Source organism: Pinus tabuliformis, chromosome X, assembly GCF_031772625.1.
Source record: "Pinus tabuliformis cultivar Carrire ecotype Pingquan chromosome X, CPIR1, whole genome shotgun sequence".
Taxonomy (NCBI): Eukaryota; Viridiplantae; Streptophyta; class Pinopsida; order Pinales; family Pinaceae; genus Pinus; species Pinus tabuliformis.
In genome coordinates this window covers 1159342577-1159347743 of record NC_142308.1, presented here as the reverse complement: position 1 = coordinate 1159347743, position 5167 = coordinate 1159342577, and the positions used below count along the sequence as shown (strand labels likewise).

General features: G+C 33.8%; 1 non-coding gene across 1 annotated transcript; it reads right to left on the bottom strand.

The window, feature by feature from the left end:
• Nucleotides 1-4824: 4824 nt before the first annotated feature.
• On the bottom strand, nucleotides 4825-4929 carry LOC149144013 (U6 spliceosomal RNA). Its single transcript, XR_016265326.1, has one exon. It is a non-coding gene; the product is annotated as a U6 spliceosomal RNA (small nuclear RNA).
• Between the last annotated feature and the right edge of the window lie 238 nt (nucleotides 4930-5167).

Below are 5167 nucleotides of genomic sequence, written 5' to 3'. Positions count from 1 at the left end.
GTTTCACAAGAGGAAAAATTCTTTCTACTTTGAAAAAGAATCATCAAATTCTCTTTGTACATGCTTGACTTGGAGAGTCAGTTGTTTGAAGAAGGCATGTTTTTGTCGGCTTGTGATTTAATCAATTATTTGTATACAAGATGTAAAGACATGATGATGATTCACATGATGTGAAATTTGTTTCTTTTGATGGAGCAAGAATTTATGTCGTCAAGTTATTTCTTGCATTATGTTGTTTCTTTTGACAAGATGTCATAAGAAGATTTGCAGTAGCAAAAGTCGCCATAGAAGTGGCTTGGTAAGAAGTGGCTTGACTTCTTGACACAATAAAACATACTTTTATTGGTGCATATGAAAATTCCAGTTAAGTATGCATGTGTTTATGATGTAATCTCACGTTTCTGAGTCACCATGGATCAATGATCAAGGAAGCGATATTCAACTACATTCTATAAACCTTCTCAACAGAAATTCTGAATGAGTTCAAGTAAGACAGTTCTTAATAGTAGGACAAGCGCATCTAGGAAGGGAATTGTTGACTACCTTCGAGTTTTGGTTCAAACGCACTAGCCATGCAAGGCAAGTGTATGGAGGCTGAAAAAAGAGGGTGTTGTACTCTCATCTACTGTATAGATCAATATATCAGTCTTTTGGGGTCCAAAAGATTCCTAATGGGGAGGAGTGATCACGTATTGATCCAGGACCTTAATGATAGCTCAAATTTCAAAGTGTTCTAAAGACTGTTGAACCTAAGTGACTAGATAGATCTCATCTTCTTGATTCTGGTGCCATGAACAGTTCGAAAAATTGACACCGTATGAAGGAGTTATCGCAATTTGAAAAGTTCAGTAGACTGCAATTTTTGAACATTTGACCAAGAATAGTTTGACTTTTGGAAATATTAAAAAAAGTATATTCCAAGAAATATTCCTTGGAATACTTCCTTTTGGGTGACCAATCAGGTTCCGACACGTGGCAAGCTCGGAGGCCACCATGTGGTCCTAGAATGTTTATGTAAAATTTTGTTGGGGTCTGACAGAATCAAACCCATGACCTCCAGCAAGCTAGCACGATGCTCTGCCACCTCCACCAACAATGTTTCTTAACCTTTATGGGTCACATGGCATTTTTGTGCTATAACTGGTCGCAGTTTGGGGGTTAGGACTGCCAGTGGTCTTACTCGCCAGTGGTCCCATAAGAACTGTTCACATGTCCTCGAGATAACTGTCGATTGCAGTGCCAGGTTTACGCAGCTTATCCCTAACCACCGTGGATTAACCATTCATATGCGCGCCCAACATTAAATTGTAATAGTCAGTTCCAACGGTTTCATTTGGTGGAGTAGCTAAAAAGGGTGGTTATGCCAATTTTAACTGGAGTTAAGTGCCAGTTCACCAAAATTGGTGGAGTATCCCTAGGGGATACTGACTAAATGCACTCCAGTAGTAGTTTTTGATCAGAGAGAGTGAAACAAGAGGCTAGCTAGGCTAATTGGAGCCTTATGAAGCAAATGGAATAGTCCAGAGAAGCTGAAGAAGTCATCTTCATAGAGATTTTCATCCATGGAGATTTTGGAGATGAGGGCCCCCAGGGGTTGGAGGCAATTGTAGGAGCTACCAGTACTCATTCTCAGCAAACCAATAGTCATTCCTGACTACAATGAACCTTCTAAATCCATTTCAGGGATTTTCAGAAGCATTTGGAGACTTCTAAAGGCCGAGATGCTATAGGGAAGCTTCAGGCAACCTAGTGCAAACCATGGAGGAAGGCCTAGTTTGGGGATGCAATGCTCATTTTCAGCAAATGATCAGTTTATTTTTGGTGCTTGATATGTGTTGGAGACAGTGGAAGAGGTTTCCGTGACAGTTAAATAATTTTGAAGGAGTTAGTGCCATCAAGAAGCTCAGGGTAGCTTAGAGCACTAATTGAAGGAATCAAGTCTAAGGAAGCATAGATCTGTTTGTAGAGTGATGATAGCCATGACAGGGATATAGATGGTATTCTAAGCCTATTGGTTCAGTTCAGTAACCTTTGGAGTTAAGTGTGGAACTTGTAAAAGAAACTTTGCTATAATCCCAAACAGCCAAGTCAAGATGAAAAAAGCTCAAGGAGACATAGCCCATGATATTTGGGTGAACTCCTAGATTAGATTTGATGTTATGTGTTGATGTTTATTTGCTGAATTATATGGCTATTATATGTGTTTAATATCAGCAGGAACAAACGAAGTTAAAGCACTTAAACAATTAAAAACAAACAACATACACGTGTCAAGTATTTAATTTCGCAAATATCATACATCAGCTAGATCATTTATTTGTTAAGCTTTAAATGAGAAATTCTGGTAAACATAACAAGTTATTAAACCCCATTTGAGATCAACGTAAAGGGAGACTCGTCAAGCATCCATGTATTACCATAATTTTAAATGGATACATAAATATAAGTGAAGGCATATGAGTTTGCCTAGGATAAACAAACACAACACTTTGATATGACGACGAAGGGTGCAAGGACCCTATTCCACTATATTATAATCATAATTTGTGCAAAAAATAAATAAAAAGAATGTATAGTTTGACCATTATTAACCAATGTGGGGGTGTTACACCAAAATCCTTGTGGAGAAAATGCAAAGAGGATCTAAATTCACTAGTACAATTAAGAGGAACATAATTGGGAAAGGGCTTATACCTGCCTTATATTTATAAGGAAAATAATTTCCAGAAATCATTTTGTAAATAGAACCTGCGTGTTTTACCTTGAAAAGATGGCACTATATGACGTTATAGTAAATTAATATGATATTATGTGAAAAAAATTCGAGAGATGTTACATTATTACAATTCAATCAACTAAAAATATTTTACTGATTTTCAAGAGTAAATAAAATATGTCGAGTTAAGTCACGTATTTTTATATAAATTTCATGTATATTTATATTTAAAAATGTGAAAAGAAAATATTTCTAATATTGTATATAATAAAATATTTAATGTTCAAAGAAAAGAATGGTGGAAAGTTAAAAAATAAAATAAAAAATATTAAGTATTTTTTAAAATAATAATAATAAGAGATTTCTACGATTTAGAATTAGGATGATGAGGTGTTTAATTGTCCATCTTATTTGGGTGTTATTTTTAGACATGATCATGATGTAGCTTTACCATTGCTCAACTTAGAAAAAGAAATAAATAATAATAAAAGACAATTGTGTAATTCATTCCATTTTTAATATAAAATTGATATCCAACAATTAAAAGTATTCATAATAATAAAATATTTTAATATATAAGATTAGCTATATACATAAAAATATCTTAATATTAATAATAATAAACATTATATGGTTGACAATATAATCTATACATAAAGTGTGTTTGTTATATAAAATATTTTGATGTCAACTATGTATATATATTATATTGTTTAAAAAAAATCTATTTATATATCATGTAAAGAAATTGATGACAAAAAAAATGTATTCAAATTTAATAAAGATTTTTTAGACTCACAAGTTTTTAAATTATGTATTTTATAACATTAAAGAATATAATTTAAACAATAGAAAATCACACATTGTATATATGTAAAAAAACCGATACAAAATTAAATAACTAAAATACATAATTAAAATAGATTTACATTGATTTAATTAATTCACTTATATAAAATTAACTAGAATACAAATATCATTATTTCGAGCTGGGATATCTCGTAACATGACCTATCACGATTTCAACGAGTCAATCAGATACAATGGATTTGAATACGAAATTGGGTGTTATGGATTTTATGTAATAAAATGGATTTAGCGTTCCGTATTCTCTGATTAAAAAAAACGAATCCCATGGTTTATACCAATATGGTTGGCAAGACTCTGCACTTACACTTACACAGGCATATAAATAAAATAGGTCCAGGGAGAGAAAACTAGTAGATAGTTTATTAATATTTTTGAAGTAACCTTGATTTTAATCTTGTCGTCGCATGTGTCTTAATAATGATGTTGCTTTAATAATGGTCTTCTTGTCTCACGCCTCTCGGGAGACAAACCAAACGAAACACTCTATTAAATGGGTGTTATGAATTCTCTAATCAAAAGAAATGAATCCCCGTGATTTAATCTTGGTTGGCAAGCATATGTATTTATAATAATCTTGGACGGCAAGAATCACTATAAATAAAATAGTTCGAAGAAGACAAACATAAAAGACAGTTTTTAATAATTTGAAGTAAGCTTGATAATGTTCTCGTTGTTCCATGTATCTTAGATGAGAGATGACAAATGAGAGATGACAAATGAAACAGATATTCTATTCAAGTAACCTTAATAATTATCTTGCTTTAATAATGGTCTTCTTGTCTCATGCCTCTGCAGCCATACCAAACGAAATACTCTATTAAACTTGCAAAGTAATCGTATCAACGGTCAGGCTGTCTTATGTGTACATGAGCAAAGTTTTAAACGGCATTTAATATATGCAAACGTTGCTTCCCAACGATATATATGACCTGCACAAACACTGCCTGGTGGAGATTATTGTCTTACCTTTTGGATTTATCGTGTGGCCAAGAAACCCGAGCTTCCGCCTCATGCGACCATTAACACCATTCCGACCATTAACACCATTCCGACTGCTTCCTTTTTTATACAACAAACGGCCAATGTTTTTTTCCATAAACTACGAGCTCCTGTTTTAATAAGTCTCTTCATAGCTGTCAGGAGTTCGGAATTCTAAGGTTTTGCATGCTTTGGCCACCACATGTATAGTACAAAAGCAAAGCATTTAGTTTCCTCGAAAATCGGCTTTTTTATTTATTTTAAATTTGGACCATTTTTTGATTTGTGTATGTCATCTTTGCGCGGGTCCATGTTAATCTTCTATGCATCGTTCCAATTTTAAGGATGTCTCCTAAAAATGGAAAATCGACTTTGTTGGGTTAAACAAAATCAGGTACCCTTGGCTATACGTTGTCAATTTTTTTACACTAAAATTTATAGAATCCAGCTTAACAGGTTACGAGGAAAATACCTGATCCGCTCTTTTTTCTATATAGATTGTTTTGTTCACAGTGCCCGGAACCCGCCATGACCGTTCCTCCTCTATCGCTCTAAGTTTGGATTGTCTTTCCCAGAGAATGCACCCCACAGGCTAAGGGGAAA